This window comes from Pan troglodytes, chromosome 6, assembly GCF_028858775.2.
Source record: "Pan troglodytes isolate AG18354 chromosome 6, NHGRI_mPanTro3-v2.0_pri, whole genome shotgun sequence".
Classification (NCBI taxonomy): Eukaryota; Metazoa; Chordata; class Mammalia; order Primates; family Hominidae; genus Pan; species Pan troglodytes.
The window spans coordinates 95301950-95325649 of record NC_072404.2 but is presented as its reverse complement, the minus strand read 5'-3'; the positions used below and the strand labels follow the sequence as shown (position 1 = coordinate 95325649).

Here is a 23700-nt window from a genome sequence, read left to right as displayed (position 1 = left end):
GCCAGTTTCAGGTGAAGACACCACCCCTGGCCATCAAGGAGCTACCCTGCCTCCACTAGACAGAGCAGGGTGAGAGTTTTGTGATCCCCAATAGGTGGGGACTATGCTCCAAGCCATAATGAAGCAGTTACAGAAAAAACAAAAACAAAAACAAAACTCTACCTCCCATGAAGATTTATGGGGATCACATCTCTTAGAGGGGGAGATGAGGCAGGAAAATAGGGTCTCAAGGCAGGGAACATGAAGCCGATTCACACTTCAGCTATAATAGGAAATATCCTCTCCACAGGGCGTAGGCCAAGTAAATGACTTCGTAACTTTACTTCATCCTCTCCATTTACATAAAGCTTACCCCAAGTAACCAATGGAATCCTGTAGAGGGTATTTAAACTCTCAAAAATTCTGTAACAGAGCCTTTGTGCCCTGTACTTTCATTTTCAATAAATCCCTTCATTCCTTAATAAATAAATAAATAAATAAATCCATGGATTTAGATAATTAAACCAAATTTCATGCTATGGGCCTTGAATTAAATTTTAAAAATAAAAGGCAGTGTGTGCTAGCATTTAGGATCAAATTAGGTGGCACTCAATAAAAGTTGCATAAAGATTTTTTATAAATTCAATGAGAACCATATCAGTTAAAAGAACAGAGAGCCTTGATTCATCAAGTAAATGCTGCATGAGTGTTTTCCAAAATGAAATTCAAGTAGCTGTTTTTAATTTTAATATTTAAGTGTTTTTTTCACTTTAAGAATTCAAACACATATAGATACGTACATACACATGCAGGTAGCTCAGGTTCAGTACACAGAAATTAGTCCTGAGACTTCTGAGTAAATCACCAAGAGGAGAGCTGGATGAATAGGTGAGCTGGAGAAGCAGGGTAGAAAACTGAAAAGAGAACTTGCCAATTCAAAACTTTTCTGGAAGAGACATTTCCAAGGAATGAGGTAGAGACTGCTTCTCTAATTGGTAAGAAACATTTCAGTAGGATAGGAATGAGACAAGCAATTCGTATTTGGTATTAAACTAATTGCTTGGCCTTTTCACTCATATGACAAGTAGCTAAATTATTTTGTTTGTGGTCTAATGTTCTGTCTTCTCAGGGTTATGTATAAAGAAACTTGTCAGTTGTTACTCTGACTCCTAGACAAAGATAAATTTGAGTTTGTACCTTTGCAGCATATGGTGTAATTCTCAGTATTTTCCAAAATTTGTCTCCCATCATTTTTTTTGTTAAGTACCTAAAATTCAAATGCCTCACTTTGCACTGAGCTGCCCTATCCCTATTCTTCAGCCAGTCTGGTCTGTGGAATTTGCATTACCAGTTAATTTCATTCCTATATTTTCAACCTGTACCTGCCAATGTATATGTATATTTCCCCCACAGATTACTGACATGCTAAAATTTCTCCCATTATAAAACAACGTGAAAAGAAGTGAACCATACAGCAACCTAACAACCACTATTAGATACTTTATTTCTTTCATCCTTCATTGCTGAGGTGCTAATATCATGAAAATGATATGAAGGCTAATATTTCCCAGGGGAATGGTATTTCTACAAAAATTTCATGAAAATATTATAAGATTAAATAATTTGAAGAGTGTTTGGATCAGAAAAATTGAAACAGAATTTTTCATTGTAAGATTTCTAAGAAATCATATATGACAATTTTCACTGTGAACTTGCAAGATATTGTCTAATGACCATAAAGATTTTCATTTTTCATTCATCCAATTATTCATTCACAGAGGAGAAAATAATTTTCTCTTAGTATATTTAAAATCTTTTTGAAAAATTATCATGTACATTTACAGTTTCTGACTTCTGACTTTAAATGTTCATCTCAATCCAGCAAAATGCACGTTTTGCCTCCAACCCATTTGAATCTTCTGTGACAATTGTCAACAATATTTTCCAAATGGTAGAAAAAAAAAAGTAAAATAGGGACTAATGATCTTTTCAGTTGTTCACTTACTACATCACAGTATTTCAAAGCAGTGACTCTTCCCTCCACAAAGTTATCTTTCCCTTTGACCTTCATTTTTTCTCTGTTATGATTTTCCTTTCATGTTTGTAAAGTTCTTTCTCGGCATTTTTGGCAAGCTGCCTTATATTTGCCCAATTATGTTCACAGAAATGCTCATCTCTGGTAATCTTACTGTATATATTCACTGGATTATCAAATGTGTTCTTTAAAAAAAATCTATCTACATTTTCATGACAGTAAAATTGTTCTCCCTGCATTTCTTCAAGCATCCGGTTCTCATAGCTGGCTGATTGCATCTCTTTCTGGGTTTTCCTGGGAAATCCTCAAATTTAATATGTATAAAAATATCTATTTTCTTCTCCTGTATCAGAGCACATGGTACTACCATCTGTTCACTCAGCCATGTCAGAAACCTAAAAACTGTTATTTCCCTCTTTACTCATTCTTCCCATAAATACATGACTGAGTTTCAGTGGTTCTGTTTTCTTTATATCTTGCAATTCCATCTCCTTATGTAAAACTTAAGGAATACTAAGTTAGTTTAGTCTGTTACCTGTCACTTGATTATTGCTGTATATTCCTCATAGGTTTTTCTTTTCCCAGTCTTTGCACCTAAGAAGGCTTTCTGAATTTTCTAATAAAAATACAAATCTGAACATGTGTCTTTGCAACTAAAATCCTTAAATAATCTCCATTATATAGAGGATAGTCCAAAGTTCGTTTACAAGTAACACAATAGTATTTAGGTTCCTACATGATCTTCCGAAAACTTGTCACTTTCAATAATTGGTTTGATCTTATTTGCCCTCCTATTGAAATGTGGTTCATTTGTTACTGAAGAATAGATAACTAGAACAATTTTATCCATGATTGGCTTCCTACCTACTTCTGTGTCCCGTAAATTTATCTCTGTAAGAGTTGTTATATTATGATTGAATCATGTTAAAGTACAAACAGGATTTTTATGAGTTAGGCTTCATGTTTATCTGAAAAAATATTTTAAAATCCCAAGTTGAACACCTGTGAAAAGAAGGGGAAAAAAATTCCAGCAATTCAAGCATGATTCAATATTAGAAAATCTTTCAGGAGGTCAAAAGACCCTCTGTATATCTAGGAATAATCTTTTCTTAAAATTGCTTTAATATCTTAATTATTAATATAGTCATATCAATTTTTTGATTAACTTTTGCCTTGTCTTTCTCTTATTTTTAACTTTTGTGTATATTTTGTTTAACACATAACTTTGTAAATAACGTATCAATATTTTTAGAATCCATTTTTAAAGCTCTTTTAATTGAAATAATCACCAAATTTAAATTAATTCTTATTACCCGTAACTTTTTTCTTTCACCTTATTTTGTGTTTAATTTTACTCACTTTTTTCTATTTTTATTTTCTATGCTTTGTTTTAGATTGATTCAATATATAATCTCATTCTATTCTATTTTATTTTGGAAATTATACTATTTCTTTCTTTTTGTGATTATCAGAATTATGTTACCATCCTGACTTGGTGTCAAAAGTCTGGAGTTAATAACTTTACCAATAATACAAATGTGTTGACACCTCTCAACAAATAGTTAACATTGTACCTATTAAAGATTTTACCACCCAATGATGGCAGTGGTGGCCTGTCTGGAGAGGCTGCTGTGAAGATGTCTGCTGTAGTGGGGTAGGCGTGGCCAAAATGGCACACTCCTCAGAGCCACTGGGGGCTGAGAACAGGCAGGAGCCCTGCCCGCTACTGAGTGGGCAGGGTGGGAGTTCTGCACTGCTGTGCACAGGCTGCAGCCGCCCAGCTGCGACTTCAAACCCGGACATCCCTGTTCTCTCGGAGGTCCAGTAAGCCACCCTGCCCCCGCAGGTTTGGAAGTGCCTGCTCCCTGGCCTCTCCCTTGCTCCTGGTGCCTGCTCTGATTTGTGCCTGTGCCACAAAGCAAAGTTGTGGCCAAGCCCGGGAACTGTTGCAACCTGGCTGGGTATGCATGAGCTCAGGGTCGTGCTGACACACCAGCCCCCTGCCGCCTCATCCCCCTCTGGACTTTGGGCACTGACTAGCACACAAAGGAGGCCACAGGGACCCAGGGCGGCTTTGCATGGGCCTACAGGTGCCCTTTGGCATGAACAGCCTGGGTGCTATGGATGGCATGTTGATGGCAGGAGGCAGACAGGTTCTTGGGCAGAAATGGGCAATCTCTAGTGAAACCCCACCTTCAAGGCAGAGACAGCCTTAAGCCTGGGGGCGGGCTGTCAGTTTCGGGTGGAGTCTGTGGCCCAGAATGAGGACTTACTGTGCTTTATTCGGCCTGCCCACAGACCAATCAGCACTCACTTCCTCCCATCCCAGCCCATAAAACCCCAGACTTAGCCAAATTCACACAAACTCATGCCCCTCTGTGGGAGGGAGCTACCCACTTCAGGTCTCCTGGACTCTTCTGGATGACCTACTGGTGGAAAGGAGCTACCCACAACAGGTCTCTTCTTCACTAAGAGCTGGACGCATGCCTGTATGACCTGCCTACGGAAAGGAGCTGCCCACTTCAGGTCTTCTCAGAGCTATTCTGTCTCTCAATGAAGTTCCTTTCCACCTTGCTAACCCTCCATTGGTCCGTGTACCTCATTCTTACTGGATGCGGGATAAGAACTTGGGTCATGCTGAATGGTGGGACTGAAAGAGCTGTAACATAAACAGGGTGGAAACACACCCTCTGCTCACCACATTGTTGATATCAAGAAGGAGAAAAGAACTGAAGCCCTTCTGGGAGTGCAGACCTAGGGGCTCCCAGAGCCAGGCCTATGACACACTGTAATACCCCTCTTTGAAGCTTTGCAGTTGCTGCTGTCCAAGCTCTTGGGTGTCACCATGTTCCCCTTGTCCAAATGCTAGTGCCCTTGGTGGAAGCCACTTGCGGTATATCTGGTCTAGCCACAGCCTCGCACGGAGCTGGCACCTGTGACAGAGCCTGGAGCTGCCCTTTCCATTACAGCCAGAGCACCTGGCTGTGAGCAGTGACCAGACTCTGTGTGCATTTGCTCACACACCCTCGCCGCTCCACACCTGGCTTGCCCTTGTCAGGCATGATATTCAGGGCAGTAGCATGAGCTGAATGCAGCCTGCCAGGCTGAGTAGGCAAAATGAGCCCAGCAGGCACAAGCAAAACCCAAGCAGAGACAATGCTGGCCACAAAGTTTTCTGACTGGCCAAGCAGCACCCCAGGGATCCTGTGACACTAATATTATTTTTATAATTTTACATAGCTACAATGTTATTCAAAGTTCAATGAGATGTTTTAAATTTGGTATCTTTAGCTTTAACTCTTTTACTGTAAAATAAAATATACACTTAGAGAAGCATACAAAACTTATCAGTTCAGCTCAATTATAACAGAACAATCATTGTATAAAACTATGATAAAACAACAAAAAAGAGACATACAGCACCCTAGTAGCTTCCTTCTTGCCCCCTACAAATTATAAACTCCCATTTATGAAATCACATTGACATTTGTATCAATTAGTTTATAACCAAATTATTTTTCTAAACTTACTATTATTATTATTTTGAGACAGAGTCTCACTCTGTTGCCCAGACTGGAGTGCAGTGGCACAATCTGGGCCCACTGCAACCTCCACCTACCAGGTTCAAGTGATTCTCCTGCCTCAGCCTCCCTAGTAGCTGGGACTACAGGTATGCACCGCCATGCTCCGCTATTTTTTGTATTTTTAATAGAAATGGAGTTTCACCATTTTGGCCAATCTGGTCTCAAACTACTGGCCTCAGGTGATCCACCCATCTCAGCCTTCTATAGTGCTGAGATTACAAGCATGACCCATGACATCCAGTGCTTTTAATAGACCTATACTTTAATTTCACCTGTATTTAAATTTTTATAATTAGTTATTGCTTTTTGGTGATTTGTTTTTTGTCAGGTTCATTCTACTGTATTATTTTTTATTTTCATCATTTTATATATTTTATTAATAAGGTCACCATAAATTATTTATCCATTCCTTTGTTCTTGCATATTTGGATCATTTCCAATTTTAAGCAATTATGAGTAATACAGCCATGAATATTTATTGTCTTTTCATGTACATATATAAACATTTCAGTTGGCTAAATAAGAGCGGAAATGATGGGCTATATTAATTTATATATGTAAATTTATAGAATTTATACATTTCTTATTTTAATATATTTTGTATTTACATATAATACATTTGTATTTACATATAATACATTTCCATTTACAATTTATTTATATTTTGTTTTCTATTTATATTTTATGTATTTTATAATTGTTTATATTTTGTATTAATGTAATTCATGTATATTGTCTATGTATATAAATGTATACTATATTTAAATACTATATATTGAAATTATAAATATTTATAGGATCTGTGTATTTGGTAGATACTACCTATATCAAAATACCTATAAGTTATATATTTCCTCAACTTTCATGGATGATGGCAAACTTTTTCAAAGAGAATCTATTTTCACAACAAGAGTATATGAGAGTTTTGTTGTTTCTCATCATCACCAGCTTCTAGTATTGGCTTTCCAATTATACAAGTATTTTATAATTATTCTGTTACTATTGATTCCCAGTTTTGTTGGATGTGTCTAAAAAAAAATTATCTATGATGTCAATAATTTGAATTTAAAAGAGCATTGTCAAATGGTCCAGTATACTGTCAACTGTACAAATATTCCATATATTCATTAAAAGTATCTATTGGGTAAATGTTTTATATATAATCACATGATTAATTATATTGACTATATATAAATTGTATTTATTTAATATTTTTATATTAATCATATTTTACATAACAAGATGTATAAAATCTTCCTTGATGGCTTATTTATTTGTCTATTTCCCTTTTTAGGTTAGTAACTTTCCACTTCATGTATTTTGATGCCACAAAGATGCACACAAGTTTGAGATGTTTATATCTTACGGTGCATGTAATTTTAAATTTTCTGAATCTTTCTTACATCTCTCAAAGCCTTATTACTTTTTTGAATTTTTAAGGTTTAGCTTAGTGGCTGAGAGCCAGTGACTCACAATCAAATATCAACTTAATCTAATTCTGGAACTGAAATAAAATGAAGTTAGGTCATTCTTTCTGCAAATATTACACTACTGCCTCCTAGGATGGATCACTTCGATGTAGAGGGGTTTAAAAGTACAAATGTCTTGTGTCTTGCTGTCCAACATTTGATTTTTAGAACTGAAAAGGATTGCTTAGTTCTTCAGTATCTTAACCACATTTTTATTTTAAGTGAGGGCAACAAGGATGAGAGAGGGAACCAAATGTCCCTAAATGGAAAGGGGCAACTTATTTGATCCATATTATATTAACTTGCCTTAATAGGCAACTATTTTTACCTGTCCATATTTCCCTCCTTTTCTGATTTTGAATTGGGGCTTGGCAATTATTTACCGCCATCTTAGATTACTATATTCTTTCTAGTCGGCCTACATGCGGACAATACTGGTGTATCATTATCAGAAGTAGGATTTTTATAGATTTTTCAACACATTTGCAACTTTGTTCATTATATATTCCTGAATTTCAGACTTTGGACTAGAAAACACTTTCCATTACTCTGAAGTATGTCTTTAAGCGTTTTCTTTAATAAGAATCTGTTGGTAGAAAAATTTGTTTTTATTAGTATAAAAATGTTTTTTACTCTAATTTTAGAAAATAGTATGTTGATTATTTTTATGTATTATTTATTTTATCTTCTTTTGTTGACGACAATACCCTCTCATATAGCTTCCACTTTTGTACTGAAAATTAATATTATTTATTTGACTGTACTATTTCTTTTCTTTCTGTGTACTTTAAGGTCTTCCCAATTCATTAAGTTGTGGATTTGTTGTTTTTACTCTACTTGGGATTCACTGGGATTCCTGATTAAGAGGAGCTTTCATTAGTACTAGAAAATTCTCACTTATAGGCTCTGCAAATACTACCTGTACTGCCATCCTTTATTTCCTCTTTCTGCAATTCTGTTTGAACCCATGTGAGACCTCACTTTATCCACAATTTTAATAAATTTATTTTTATAGTTTTTATGGTTGTGTGTTTATATTGTGTTAAACATAGATTTTTTAAAGTTATGTCTTCCAATTAACTAACTGTTCACTCAGCTTTTAAAATCACCCTTTAAGTCCCTCCATTGAGGGTTTTATTTTTTGGTAATATTATTAATTTCATTTTATTTTTATTTCTAAAAGGCTTATTGGTGTTCTCCACATCTCTTTTGTAACATGAGTAAGCATGCCCTTTACTCATGTTTAAAATAATGTTTTATGTCCTTAAGCAAAATAATGCTTTATGCCCCACAGAGTATGAATTCAGTCCAACAATGCATGAAATGACGAGATTATAGTTACACACTCTCATGGATGACTTCTCTCCATTCAGTGCCAAAGTTGTACAGGCAATTTTCTTTTGGTGAACAGGTTTGTTCCTAGTTCATCCTTTCCTTCACTGTATACCTCCATGTGTTCCTGATTTACAGGCAAGGTAGTTAGTTTCCTTTTAGATTATTTGCTTCAAATATTTTTTCAACATTTTAATTTACATTTCTCTTATTCTTATCTTTTCATACCTATTTCAAATGTAATAAAATCTACAAAGCATGGCTTGATATATTAACAGTATTGATTACCTCCACTTTTGTACCCACACTAAGCACAATGCATTCTAAAACAATGAACCTACGGTGTTTTTAAAACTTATTTTTCTGTATATCTCATTTCCCCAACAGTTCATAAACTTCTTTAATTAAGACTGTGACTAACTTACTGGTTTATATTCATGACAGCTACCACTGATTTTAGCTCATAAAATACACTCTTTAAATGGTTAGATAGCTATAGTTTTCAAGATTAGGTGCAGAAATCACTTCCATTTAAGATTTAGGGATTCTTTCCATTAGGGTTCTTATAAAAACCACTGGTTCTTCTTTAGTGTACACAAATAACATTTTCTTAATTTTAAAATGGCTTCTATTGTTTGACCAGAAACTTGATGTACATTCTATAGAAGGAAAATAACTGTCAATTGACAATTAATTTCTTGAGTGCTTATTATATATCATACTGTATATTGGATGCAGACATTACAGAAATAACTTCCATGAATCAAGTCTCAAGGATGGAATTGAAACAAAGATTATTATTCTCTCTTTTCTTTCCTCTATCAGTTTTTTCTCCTGACTCTTAGATAAAATCTAGGGCAAGTTTTATGTTTTATGCAGTCATGCTTAGATGATAAAAATTCCTCTTGTCACTTCTGATTGTAAATATAATGCCATTTCAGGAATAGTCAAATCTACAAATTTTATTTGAATGTAATGCTTTCCTCCTTTCATCTTTTGTCAGCAGTGGGAAATGAGGGTCATGATTGATTTCTTCCTCATTTTTTTCAGCCAGCTTTTTAAAAAATTATACTTTAAGTTATGAGATACATGTGCAGAACGTGCAGGTTTGGACATAGGTATACACTTGCCATAGTGGTTTGCTGCACCCATCAACCCATCATCTACATTGGGTATTTCTCCTAATGCTATCTCTCCCCTAACCCCCTACCTCTCAACAGGTCCCAGTATGTGATGTTCCAATCCCTGTGTCTATGTGTTCTCACTGTTCAACTCCCACTTAGGAGTGATAACATGCAGAGTTTGATTTTCTGTTACTTTGTTAGTTTGCTGAGAATGATGGTTTCCAGCTTCATCCATGTCCCTGCAAAGGACATGAACTCATCCTTTTTATGGCTGCATAATATTCCATGGTGTATATGTGCCACATTTTCTTTATCCAGTCTATCATTTATGGGCATTTGGGTTGACTCCAAGTCTTTGCTATTGTGAATAGCACTGCAATAAATATATGTGTGCGTGTTTCTTTATAGTAGAATGATTTATAATCCGTTGGGTATATACCCAGTAATGGGATTGATGGGTCAAATGGTATTTCTTGCTCTAGATCCTCGAGGAATTGCCACACTATCTTCCACAATGGTTGAAGTCAGTAACATCTGCCCAGAAAAGAGAGAGTTGGTTATCCAGGAAAAATCGTATTAGATTAGTAATGTTTTGAACTTTGATTTCCTTTTGCTGGGACAGATACTGAAGAACACCTTTTCTCTTTCAGAGAATTTCGTGGGCTTATTGGAGATATCCTCAAATTGCTCATCATCACTTACCTACTGCACTCTACAGTAAGTAAATAACTCTACTGTACTGCTGGCCTCTTGTTTTTTCCCATGGCTCTCTTATCTGGGCAGTCCACTTATACTCAATGGTCTCTGTGGGAACGCAGAGTCTAGGAAGTCTTCCAAGTCAAAAGACAGTTACGGGAAAGTTCCTTTTTTTTTCCTCACATGGCCACATCTGATTTTTGGGAAACACACATTTGAACCATCATCTGCAGAAATTTTGTTTATTTTAACACAATCCTTTATATGTTGCCACATGAAATATCAGTCAAATTCTCACCCTTTGTATTTCCTATGCATGTAACAGTTTATAGTTTTCCTTATAATGGAAGAAGACATATTAAATTCTTCAAATGGCCTCCTTGTAGTCTCTAATGCCATGCTTAAAGTGAAAAGAAAAAAAGTAACCTTTTTTGCTTTCCCTATTGAAATATGGATTGCTATTTGAGGCAATATTCTATGCAAAAATAAGAAATCCAAATTTCTACATCTTTGCTGAAACATCAGATTTACTTACATATCCAGAATATGGGTGATGGTCAGAAAACTCATTTTTATCCACTTCCTATGTGAATGAAGTATTGGTTGCTTAAAATAGTCTTTAAAATATAAAAATATCCAACATCTCTTAGGATCTTAGCTAAAACGGAGAAAGAATCCCATTTTAGCATCATTTTGTGCAAAGATGAATAGGAAGTTGCTGTATAGGAGTTCACATTGTAAGAGAAAATAATAGGTGTACAATATTTACTGCCAGCCTGATACTTGCTTTAAAGACACATAAACTGTATAAGTTGGGATTCCCAGAGAGTGGGAAAATAATTGTGTCAAAAACTGTGTCTGGTTATGTAAGGTAAATTTTAAAAGGCGGGTAATATTTGAGGGGTACTTGAAAGATGGCACTTAAAAGTTTGGCCGTAATAGAATAGCTAAAGAATATCCAGTCATAAGGAGCTGTATGTTCAAAAGCAAATAGTAATGAGAGAATAATTTTTTGGGGAGGAAGAAAAAAGGAACAAGCTTTGGTAGTGGCAGAAAATGGGGAATAGCAATTATTTTGGTTAAGTATTTGGGGCAAGGTGTGAAAGGCTTTATCCCATATTTTTAGAAAATGGAAAATTATTAAGGATTTTTAACTCTGGAGATTAATATGATGAGATTTGGTTGAAAGTAAAATAAAGTGCTCCACAATATGTTTTGCATGATGAAATGCTTCAAGGCAGAGAAGTAGAAGATCCTGTAGAAACTTCTCAAAAATCAGGTTCAGTAGTTAAATATGTGTGAGATATCTATATTCAACTTACCACACTCATTAGCCTAGTGAATATTCTGACAATTTTGAGATAAAAGAATCTATTAATACTGAATTAATTCAACATCAATCAAATGTGTTAGCAGATATAATTTTAAGAACTATTAATATCTTACAGAGATATAAAATAGTAAGAAAATAGCTTCCAGATAGCCTGGTGTTGATGACATTTATGAGAGTCATCGACATTTATGAGAGTCATCAACATTTATGACAGAGGCTATTTAGAAAGTGGTTGCAACTGTTTCCATGAAAGATTTTGAGAGTCTTTACTACAACAGTGACAGCTGGGATAATGCAGAATACCAATGTAGAAGATTTATTCTATGAGAGACATTGAGAGATTGTGCAAAAAGGAGTAAAGTTTCACTCTGAGAGCTCCACCTTTCAATTGCTTGTGGTTGTAAAACTATTCACAGAAAATAAGCAGGCACGCAAAAGTTATGTTTAACTTTTATTAAACCATCTATTTGGTCATCTTCTCAGAAGTATTATGCATTACATCAGATAGTGTTTTATTGCCTTCCTGAATGTGGATGCCACTTGCTAATTCATTTGCTAAATGTTTGATAATTCAACACCCAAAGGATTTATCACCCTACCCCAGGCTCCCAGCAGAGTCCTTTCTCAATGATGGGAAAATACATCTGAATAATAACAATTAAAACTTATTTAGCAAAGAAGGAAGTGTCCAGTTTTATGAAGTAAGTATCCTGCTTAAATAAACAGTGATACACTATGAAATGCCTTAACTATATCTTGTATTTTCTTTCTGATAATGTCTGCAACTTGGAAGGATTTATGCTTAAGAAAAACAACTATGTTTATAGTTTGAGAAAACTTTCTATTTCTTGTTGAAAATCTATATTATGACTTTCATTCCCAGCCATAGTGCTGACTATACACCCTGGGGGAAAAAAAAAAACATTGGCACGGAATACATAGAAATGCTGTTTCTAAATGCGTAGCTGACATTGCAAGATATTGAGGGAAATCCCCAGAAATATAAAATGGAAAAGAAGCTGAAAAACACAGCTAAAGTGAGGCCTAAGACCATGGGTATCTTGAGGGCATTTACTAAGTTTAGTAGCTGAAATCTTGGGTTTTAATTTTGGTATAAGTGAAAGGAAGCAAGGCTTTGGTTGTGTCTAAGGTGGTTACTTAGAAATAAGAGTTTTACCTAAAAGAAGAAAATTGGAAAGGCTCAACTTTAGGAAAGTGTAATTTTAAAATGTCTTCCCACAGGCAACATCAGGCAATAATATATATCTGTATCAGCTCACATCCAAGGCAGAATTTTAAAAACAGAAAAAGAAAAATTTTGTTAGCCATTTATAATGATATGCCTGGCCTCATAAAGATACTGGTTTGGGTTTACAATTTTTGAGTAGTTATTAAGTCAATGATCAATTTAAATTAGGATTAGGTTAATATTTTATAGCATTCTGAAGTACCTGGCAGAGAGAAATTCTCTCTGCAAAGAGACCTATCTATCTATAGGTCTCTATAGATAGATAGACCTATGTATCACCTCACCAAGTATCAAAAGATTAGAGACAAAAATAGATACAATTGAAAGAAAAATAGATGATTACATAACCATAGTGGAAAATTATGAAACATCAAATCTCATTAATTATCAGAACAAATGCATCCAAATTAATATGCATATTGGACATTTTATAAATCAGCAAAATTTATCCAAATATTTATGTGTATATAAAAAATGCACCTTTAAATTAGAAAGTGAATATTGTTATATGGTTCTTTGTCTAAATAAACACAATAATAACAATTTAAAAATACTGTAAAAAGCAAGATAATAAGAATATCACATCAAAATCCATGAAAAACAGCTGAAAAAGCATTTAGCAAGATGGTGTCTTACATTCTAATCACTAAAATATGAAATAAAAAACAAAAAAGAGGCTCCAAACTGCCAAAGTCTGTTCTGTTGAATGTATCAATAAGATAGAAAAAAAAGACATAGTTGATAAGACAGAGAGAAAGGGAGTAATTAATGAACTATATTAGAAAAAAATGAGCAAAGAATAACCACAGATTAAATTATTAACAATATACTAAAATAGTTTAGGCAAATCATTGTAAAATCCTAGAGAAATTCACAATTTCTAGAATAAAATAGAGCATCAAATAAGCAATAAGTCAATTGAAAAGTTGAGAAGACCCAACCATTAAGTACATTTTATCAGTATTTTAAAATATATACCTCTATATGTCACTCCTCAAAAATATTTCAGATATAGTTAATTTAAAAATAAGATTACAAAGTGGCAATTAATCATCTAATATATATGATTTACAGAGTAATAAGTAATAATTTTGTATACATATATATATATATAGAGAGAGAGAGAGAGAGAGAGTCTCAAATCTTTTTATATTCTGTGAGGTCACAGATCTCTTTGCAGAGATGACTGTTCCTCTGCCAGGAACTTCAGAATGCTCTAAACTATTCACCTAATTTAAATTGGTCTTTGACCTAATAACTAATCAAAAAGCATATACATGTACACCCTTACAGATGTTAGAAAAATCAATTAACCTTTTGAGGCTAGTATTAACTTCATGTAGTACAAGATATTAAAAGAATAGAAAATCTCCAACATACTCTATATAAATGTTTATAGATGTAATTCCTAAATAAGATGTTCACAAATAAAATAGACACCTAGAAACTGTATAAAAATACGCCATAGAACATTTCTGTTTAAACAAAATAATGCAACGATAGCTTAACATTAGAAAATATAGTTTAACACATTAAATCAAAAGAAAATGCATATAAGTATTTTAGCTATTATAGTTAAAAAAATAAAATATAGCATCCATTCATGATAAAATCTCTTAAAAACCATGAGTAGAATATAACTTATTTTCCCTGAAAATAAAAGTATCATAAATTTATAATTAGTATCATATTTAATAATATGTTGGAGACATCCTTTTAAAGTCAGGAAAAAGCATACTTGTTTACGCCATGTGTATTTAACATTATACAAAAAGATATTATGCCTAGCATGTTAAGACAAAATGGAGTAAGCAATGGTAAGAATGTTAAAAAAAATGTAAAACTGACTCCAAATATTATAAATTATATACTATTGAAAATAATATAATTGCCTACGCAAATAAACTCGAAAACTCAAATAAACTGAAGAAAATTATTGAAATTATTTTAAAAATTAAAGAATTGAAGACAATTTGCTATATAAAAGTTAATATACAACAACCAGTTACATATTTATATGCCAACAAGAAGTAGCTAGAAAACATAATTTAAAAAATGTAATACCAATAAAATTATGCACATGGTTTTTAATGGGCCAGATTTCTTTTATAAGAAAAATGACTGCCATTGTAGGAATTCTTTGTTGTTGGCATTTCATCTTGGCTACCCATAATTTTTCCTTGGGCTCCCAATTCCCAGTCACTCACATTCTTTGTATTATAGAAACAATCTGAGTAGAGTCATGGACTTTAATTAGTTCATTAGACTTTAAGTTTAATTAGATTTTAATCGGTTTAATTAGACTTTAATTTGTTAACAGTATGTAGCATTTCCATCCAACAGGATGAAAAGTTGAACAATCTCCTCAGAAAGCAACTATAAAGGTGAATGAAAGTGTCAAAACAATTATTTTAGCATTCTGGAAATTAACCAGATATGCATGCAAATGAAGAGAGAAGTGTTATTCATGAGAATTGCTGAAGCATGGGCAGATATAGGGCAATTTTATAGTTTTCTTGATGAAGACCATTCCTATGCCTCACCTGTAGCTCTACTGCTAGACAGTTCAACCTGGATGAGACAGGCTATGAAACCAATAGTCTTAGCGCTGGTACCAGGGAAACTCACTTGATTTAGAATCTTGTCAGTTCCAGAGGTGCTCTCATGAACAAGTAAATAAGGAGGACCAGCAGTTCTGCTAGCCTGAACTAGATTCTGTTTGATGCAGGTAGCAGACTGTCAGACTAGCAGAGGATTTTGTAGGAAAGACCAAGAAGTTAGGGATACGAGGAAGGCTTGTTAAGTTCTTCACGTATCTCAGGTTGACAGGAGTTGTTGCCATGCAAACAACGTTGTGTAGTTAGCCCATGCCACCCCACATTCCTGGTTGATGAAGCCAATAACAAACACATACACACACACACACACACACACACACACACACACACACACACACACACACGGTAAGAGAGAGAGATAGAGAGATTGAAACTGATTGGCAGAATCTACAATTAAGGGGAAAAGTTGAGCTGAAAATGGCCTGGAATCTGAATGTTCTTTACTACACGCACATAGATCCATCTTTAGAGAGTGGAATCCTTACTGGCTTGAGTTGTTTGAGTGCATACTCTGGCCAACTTTTGGCTGAACACAGAATATGCAGACACAGGGGCAACCTCTAGGAAGCCAGGCATACAAATAAGCAGAAGAAAATAAACTGAGCAAGATATACACACAGAGATATATCATAGTCAAGCTAGTGAAATCCAAAGAAAAAAAGCAATTCTTGAAAGCAGTAAGAAAAAAAATAGCTCATCATATACAGGAAAGGGAAGACATCATTAGTGCTTGACTTCTTATTAGCAAAAATGGAGGGCCAAAAGTAACGGAAAGACATTTTAAAGAGTAGAATAAAAGTACCTGTCAACTAGGAATTATATATTGAGAAAATTCATCATTAAAATGTGAGGGTAAAATAATATTTTATTCAGATGAAAAACTGTGATAACATTTTACCAGCAATTGTGTGTTAAAATAAATAGTAAAGGATATCTGTCAGGCTAAAAGAAAGTGACAGTAGGAAATGATTTTAATTCATATGTTGAAATGAGGAACATCAGATACAGTAAATGTAGCATAAGTACAATTTGGGAGGCCAAGGCGGGTGGATCACCTGAGGTCAGGAGTTCGAGACCAGCCTGGTCAACGTGTTGAAACCCCATCTCTACTAAAAATACAAAAATTAGCCAGGCCTGGTGGCAGGCACCTGTATTCCCAGCTACTCAGGAGGCTGAGGCAGGAGAATTGGTTGAACCTGGGAGGCAGAGGTTGCAGTGAGCCAAGGCTGTGTCACTGCACTCCAGCCTGGGTGACAGAGCGAGACTGTCTCAAAAAAAAAAAAAAAAAAAGAAAAGAAAAAATATATAACATTTATATATATTATAGTTTTGGTTTCTTTAACTTCTTATAACAATCTACAGGGCAATAGACATAATACTCTTTTATGAAATTATATAGATGTAGTGTGAATGACAATAAAGAAAAAAAAGAGGAGGAAAAAGAGAAAATATATTGGAGCAACATTTCTATATTTTTACCAGAATGAGGTCAGTATTATTCTGAAGTAAAGTATAATAAGTTAAGATCCTTTTTAAACCCTTTAGCAAAAACTAAGTAAATAGCTAGAAAAGGGATTAAAATGACAGAAGAAATTAAATGGTAGAGAAAAAATATATTTGACACAAAATAAGACATTAGAAGAGAAAGAGAAGAACAAAAATATCATAAATAAAATAGAAAGCAAAGAGCAAAATGATGGCCTAAAATTTTACCAAATCAATAATGATATATTTTGAGTGAATTAACTTAGCATTTAAATGTAAAAGCTAAAACTACTAGAAGAAGACAAAGATAAAACTTTCATGACATTGAGGTGGGTAAAAATTCCTTAGATAGGCCAGGTGCGGTGGCTCGTGCCTGTAATCCCAGCACTCTGGGAGGCTGAGGGGGTGGATAACTTGAGGCCAGGAGTTCGAGACCAGCCTGGCCAACATGGCAAAACCCCATATCTTCTTAAAAAAAAAAAAAACACAGAAATTAGCCAGGCATAGTGGCACATGTCTGTAATCCCAGCTACTCAGGTGGCTAAGGGACATGAATGGTTTGAAACCAGAAGGTGAAAGTTTGCAGTGAGCTGATATGTCACCACTGCGCTCCAGCCTGGGCTACAGAGTGAGACTCTGTCTTCAAAAAAAAAAAAAAAAGGAAAAAAAATTGAAAGAAAAAAATTCTTAGATATACCACCAAAAGCATAAACCTTAAAAGAAAAAGAAAGAGAAAAAAAGACACCGTTGTACTTCAAAAGACACCTTTAAGTAAATTAAAACACAAAATACAAACTGGGAGAATGTATTGTATTTGTAAGTGATTTGTGGTGAACTGACCCTATGTGACACCCAATATCTTCCTCCGGGTGCCCATGTCTTTCTTCAATCCCTTCCCATTCAATGTAGGTAGGGCTTTGACTTGCTTGTAACCCAGAATATGGCAAAATGATGAACTATCACTCCAATCATTAGTTATGTTATGTAAGACTTTGTCTTAGCAGAATGCAGCAAGAGATTCTCCTTGCTAGCTTGATAAACTAAGCAGCCATCATGAGGAAGCCCAAGTGTCAAGCAACTATGGGCAGCCTCTAGGAATCATGGGTAGCCTTTAGGAACAGTGGATACCATTTAGGACCTTAGGAAAGCCTCCAGACAATGGACAGCAAAAAGCTGGAACCCTCAGTCATATATCAAAAAAAAAAAAAAAGAAGAAGAAGAATTATTCCAACAACCTGAATAAGCTTGGAAGTAGATCTTTCCCTGATTGAGCCTACAGAGGAAAGTGCTGCCCTGTCCAAATGTTGATGACAGCCTAGTGAGATTGAGTGGAGGACCCCGTTAAGTCATGCCCAAACTTCTGGCTCATAGAAATTGTGAGATAATAAATGCATGTGTTGTTTAAAGCCACTAAATTTGTAGTAATTGGTTATGCAGTAATATAAATCAAATACACTTTATGTCTTACAAAATATATAAAAATAGATGCAAATGATATAAATAAACTTTAAACTCAATATTAAGAAGTCAAATGTTTCAATTAAAATGATAAAATGATTTAATAAGCATGTATTAAAAAATATAAACGGTTAATAAACACAGAAAGGGTGCTCAGCATCGTTACTCTTTTGGGAAACCCAAATTAAAAGCATAACGAGATAACACTATCCACCCACTAGGAGGGCTATAATCAGAAGGATAGATAATGCCAAGTGCTGGCCAGAATGTGGAGAAACGAAAACTTGCACATAATGCTGGTGGGAATGTAAGTTGATATAACCACGTTGGAAAAAGATTTTCCTCATTTTTTTAATAGTCAAGCAAAAACTCATCATATGAGCCAGCAATTTCATTCTTATACATATTACCTAAGGAAAAAAGAATATGTATGTCCACATAAAGATTGTATATGAATGTTCATAACCACATTGTTTGTAATAGCTGGAACTAATTCAACATCAGCTGGAAAGTAGATAAGCACAATGTGGTATATCTATATGATAGAATACTATTCAGCAATACAAAGAAGAAAATACTGATTCATGTTACATCTTGGACATACATCAAAAACATCATGCTATGTGAAAGAAACCAGGGGAAAAGTCTCCATATTATAAAATTGTAATTACATAAAATTAGAAAGCAAATTTACATAGGCAGAAAGAAATCAGTGATTTCCTGGGTCTGGCTGGAGTTAGAGGCAGAAATAGACTGCAGACTGAGTGACTGGCAGAACATTTTAGGGATGATGGAAATGTTCTAAATGTTTTAATGTTCTGGATAATGCTGATGGTTGCACAACTTTAAAAACTGACTGAAAATCATTAAATTGTATACTCACCTGGGTGGAATTTTTATACATAAATTATATCTCAATACAGCTGATAAAATAAAACAGAAGGGGAATATGGGGTAAACACATATTGTTGTTCTGCCTGTTAACAACGGTCCTTTCCGATAGCTAGCTTCTCCTTCCTCTACTGATTAATTTGGAACTAGAAACACACAACTCAAGCTACTTCAAATAAAATATAGTTCTCTGGAATCTGAAACTTGAAATAAAAGACACAAAAATTGAGCTATATTTGAACTCAAGCATAGTTCTTCTATTCCACCTCTTTCTGCTACAGAGATCCTGAGAGGCATTTGGTTTCTGCCTTCTCTAGTGATTCATGTTGTCATGTCTGTGAGTGGATTTTCTTCCAACAAATTCATTTTTCCCTATGTTGGAGTAGTTTTCTATTATTTACAATCAAATCAAACACAACTAATGTAGAATTAAATTTAAAATCTACAGATGGTATACTTTAACAAGAGGACATATAAATTGCAAGTCACTTATTTTGTCTTTATAATAGTGTCTGTACCTTTAGTCACTCATCTTCAAATCTGTAAACAAGAAGGAAATTGACAAACAGGGGGATTTGCAAAGTCTTAAAGTTATTTAAAAAATGGGTATTCTTTGAGAGATTAGTAATAGACCTGTTAGAGGATTAAGGAAGTAATAATTATTGTCCAAATATCTACTAAAATGATTGATAGAGAATTTTTATATGATATCTTATTTAATCATACACAAGATAAGTTATGTTTTTATATTTTATAATTTGAGGAAACTGACAAAATAAGAATATGTACTTATATAGTAATAGAAAACATTTATGGATCAACTGCTAGGTATCAAGATTTGTTCTAAGAGCTGTATGTAATTTATTCTTCACAAGAACCCTATGAAATAAGAACAGTTATCATTACCACCCACTTTGAGAAGAAAAGAAGAGGCTCACAGATGTGAATCAGTTTGTCAATGAAATCTAGTAAGTGGCAAAACTGTATTGGAATGAAATCAGTCTGGTTGGAGTCCTTAATTGTGTAACCCCTGAACTATAAATCCTCTTCCATTGCTTCATGTATGATATCTGTAAAGTGGCAGAGCTACAGTTGGAATATATTTATTTACTTCTAAAGTCTGTGATATTTACTTATCAACATACTCTTCAACATCTAAAGTAACATGTCTGGTGGCGGGCAGGAAGTAGAAAGAAGAGGTGCAGTGGGGAAGCTACATATAGGAATCATTTTTTTCTTGTGCATTTTAGGTAGGACTGAGGTAACTGAATGAAATTGGAGGGTGGTACAGAGTGTGACTTCATGATACTAGAGATGCAATTTGAAAACTGTTAGATTGCAGAGAGAAAAGGATTTTCTCCCACACCATGTTCTAAGTTTCTCTAAAACAACCCTTTTATTTTAGCCCTCCAGGGTCGTGATGGTAATACACAAGAGTAAGGGCTAGTGTTTAGATGCTTTGGCTCTGCATCACCCTGGATGACTCCAAATTATATCCCTTCTCTGCTCCAAATTTTCTCTGCAATTTAAGCTTCTTCTCTCTGCCAGGGTTGTCTCACAATTTAAGGTGTGGTCCTCAATATTTCTCTGTTCCATTTCACTAATCTTTAGAACATTATAACATAGTGATGCATAATTTATTTTCAAGCAAGTATTATCTCTAATGACCCCACATAAAGTAATTTTGTAATGTAAGAATGGCCTTTTTTCCATTACACAAAAGCAATTTTCTCTGACATATTAACCTTCACTGAACATTTTTCTAATTTTATCCAGGCAGGATCACACAAGTGAAATGTGAAGGATAAATGATGTCCTTATTTTTTTAGGGAGTTTTTTTGTCATTGAAACTTATAATGAATAAATAAATAAATAAAGTGATTTATTTAAAGGATTAAATAAAATACCTTGTAGAATAGAAATAAATTGCAAAATATTTTGCAATGTTTTTAGAAAGTGTTAACATCATTGAAAAGAATTGAGCTAACTTAACAACTTTTTAAAAATTTTTTAAAGTTAAAACTTTTTTCTACAAATTTTTATTTCAAAAGAAACAAAGTCTCATATCCTTGGCCTTCCCCTTTCCTCACTAGGTGATTCCTGAGGTATCTCAGTGTAACTCAAGGACTCATGGAACACAGTTTTAAAACCAGAGAAATAATTTACTAAAAACCTTAGAAAAATTACCTCCAGTGTTAAACGTAAGAGTTACCAGGAAACAAGGCAACACTGGGAGAATTTGGGCATAAAAATAGATTTTTATGAGATTGAGAAAACAGGGAGAAGCATATGCTCTGCTATGATGCTCACTGGCCTGTAGCCAGTCAGTGATCAACTCAGATCTACAATAATAGAATAAATTAAAACAATAACAACAACAACAAAAACATTCTCCTAACCTCCTTCCCTATCCCTCCCTCACTTTATCCACCTCGAAATTTTTCTCGCTATCCTTTTTTAATTAAGTTCTAGCCCTATGGACAGCCAGGCTGTGCCACTATCATAGCCACAAGGAATCTTTATTGAGAGAAAGTTGACCTAGTTTCGATGAGCATGGCATTATAATCAAAATCAGAAAAGATTCTCTCTTTTTGTAAAGAGTCAGATACCTCTTTATTCTCTCTCTTTCTCTAACTCTCTCTCTTTCTAAGCCCACTGTTATATATCTGCATCATATTTAGAAGATATATTTTCTGTCTAAGTGCATCAGCCTCTGTGGGTGTAGATAATTATTTAATTACCTTTATTGAAAAAGTCATCTCAAGTATAAAATTGATCTCCATTGTGCTATTCCATGATACCTCTAATATAACACAAATTAATTGCCCTCTGGCAGAAGCATATTAGAGTATTAATATTTAAAGTAATGGTCCTAATCTCATAGGTGTAGACTGCTCATTCTGTAAAGAAGTTTCATTCATTATTTTCTTAGTTTCTTAGCACAGCCCTTTCTTCAATCTCAATTCTGTACAAATATGTGCCAGAAACAGGAAATACTTAGTATCAATGTAAAGCAAAATATTAGCTATAAGAATTTTTACTTTTTCTGAAATAAGGTTAAAGGCAGAGTTAAGAAGACCACTTCAAAGAAACAATGTCAATCATAGAATCTTAGATTGTTGTAATTTAAATCAACAAAAGTTCTATGTCAATAAGTAAAACGTTTGTTCCATTATGTTTCTTTCACAACTTTTCTATCTTGTGATGTTTCCTCTTATCTCTTACATAAAATAAATAATATATTTTTATGTAAAATATATTTATTTTATAAAGTAATTCACAAGGAAATAAATGTACTATAGTAGTCCAAGATGATGTACATAAGGAATTAGGGTTTTCATTTTTTACTAAAAAAAAAAAAAGTGCAGTGTAATCACAGAAGAAAAAACATCCTTATCTTCCAAAAGTAGGAAAGACATAATGTGTTTTTGTAACCTGGTAACTCTGTATCTATTACTTTCAGAATTAAAGGGTTTCCTGAATTGGTTTATAAATTAAGTTGATGTTATCCTTTAATGCTTCAATGTTTCCTAGCTTATCTTATGTTGCTCACAAATGTTCTTTTATCCTTCCTTTGGAAGATCTTGCATAGGAATAAAAAGTATGCACATGCAGTACAATGTACATGAGCAAACACACTTATATTTTCCTCCTACCTGCAGTTCATTTTTCTTGGAATAATCTAGAAACCAAGAATTATTATTTTTAAAGGTGTTGATTTCAAAGAAATAAAGGTCTTCATGGAATAAAAGAAGAAAAAAAGCAATATGGAGTTTATAATGTCATTGGAATCTAAAAATATATAACATATATGAAAAATTGTAAAATAGTATCCAATTTACCAGATGCTCATGGCAGGAAGTTATTGTAGGCTCGATTGGCAAATGATGTAGAGAATGATTCTGTTTAATGATAGATTCTAAGGACAACCACTCCACTGATATTTAAATTCCCTAGAACACTAGTAGTGAATTTCTAGTCTCTGAACATGTTCAGTCATCAGGAAATTAATCCAATGAAGTTACCTATGTCTTTTTCAGAATGTTTGGTAGATTATAAAATTCTTCTCTGTATTAAGTTAGAATTTACTTCCATTAGCTTTGAATCCCTAAATCGGACTTATAAAGAACAATGGAATCAGTAACTTCCTGTAAGCTAAAAGTATCTATTCCATTTTCAAAAAAGTTCTGTTAATTATAAAGTTCTTTTCTATTTTGAGTTGGAATTCACTTCCACTCTAGAACAAATATACTTCCTCTCTACCTAATGACAGTTTACAGTTTTGAGGCTCCAGTTCTATCCCATCATATCATTGTTTTTCAAATTTTTAGAGTGGCTTCTGGGAAGTGTTCAAGAAACTTGAGAAGAAGGAGAGAAAAGGGAGAGAGTGAGACAGTGGAAGGGAAGGAGAAAGGGAGAGAGAAGGCAGAAAAAAAAGCCAATAGAA

The 23700-nt window shown here is 34.0% G+C and overlaps 1 long non-coding RNA gene across 1 annotated transcript in view; it reads left to right on the top strand.

Moving 5' to 3' along the window:
* Positions 1-23700, top strand: part of LOC134810549 (uncharacterized) — a 781635-nt gene that overhangs the window by 481136 nt on the left and 276799 nt on the right. The window contains exon 5 of the long non-coding RNA XR_010158894.1: positions 10174-10240. This is a non-coding gene — a long non-coding RNA (uncharacterized LOC134810549). The remainder of the gene's footprint in view (positions 1-10173; positions 10241-23700) is intronic.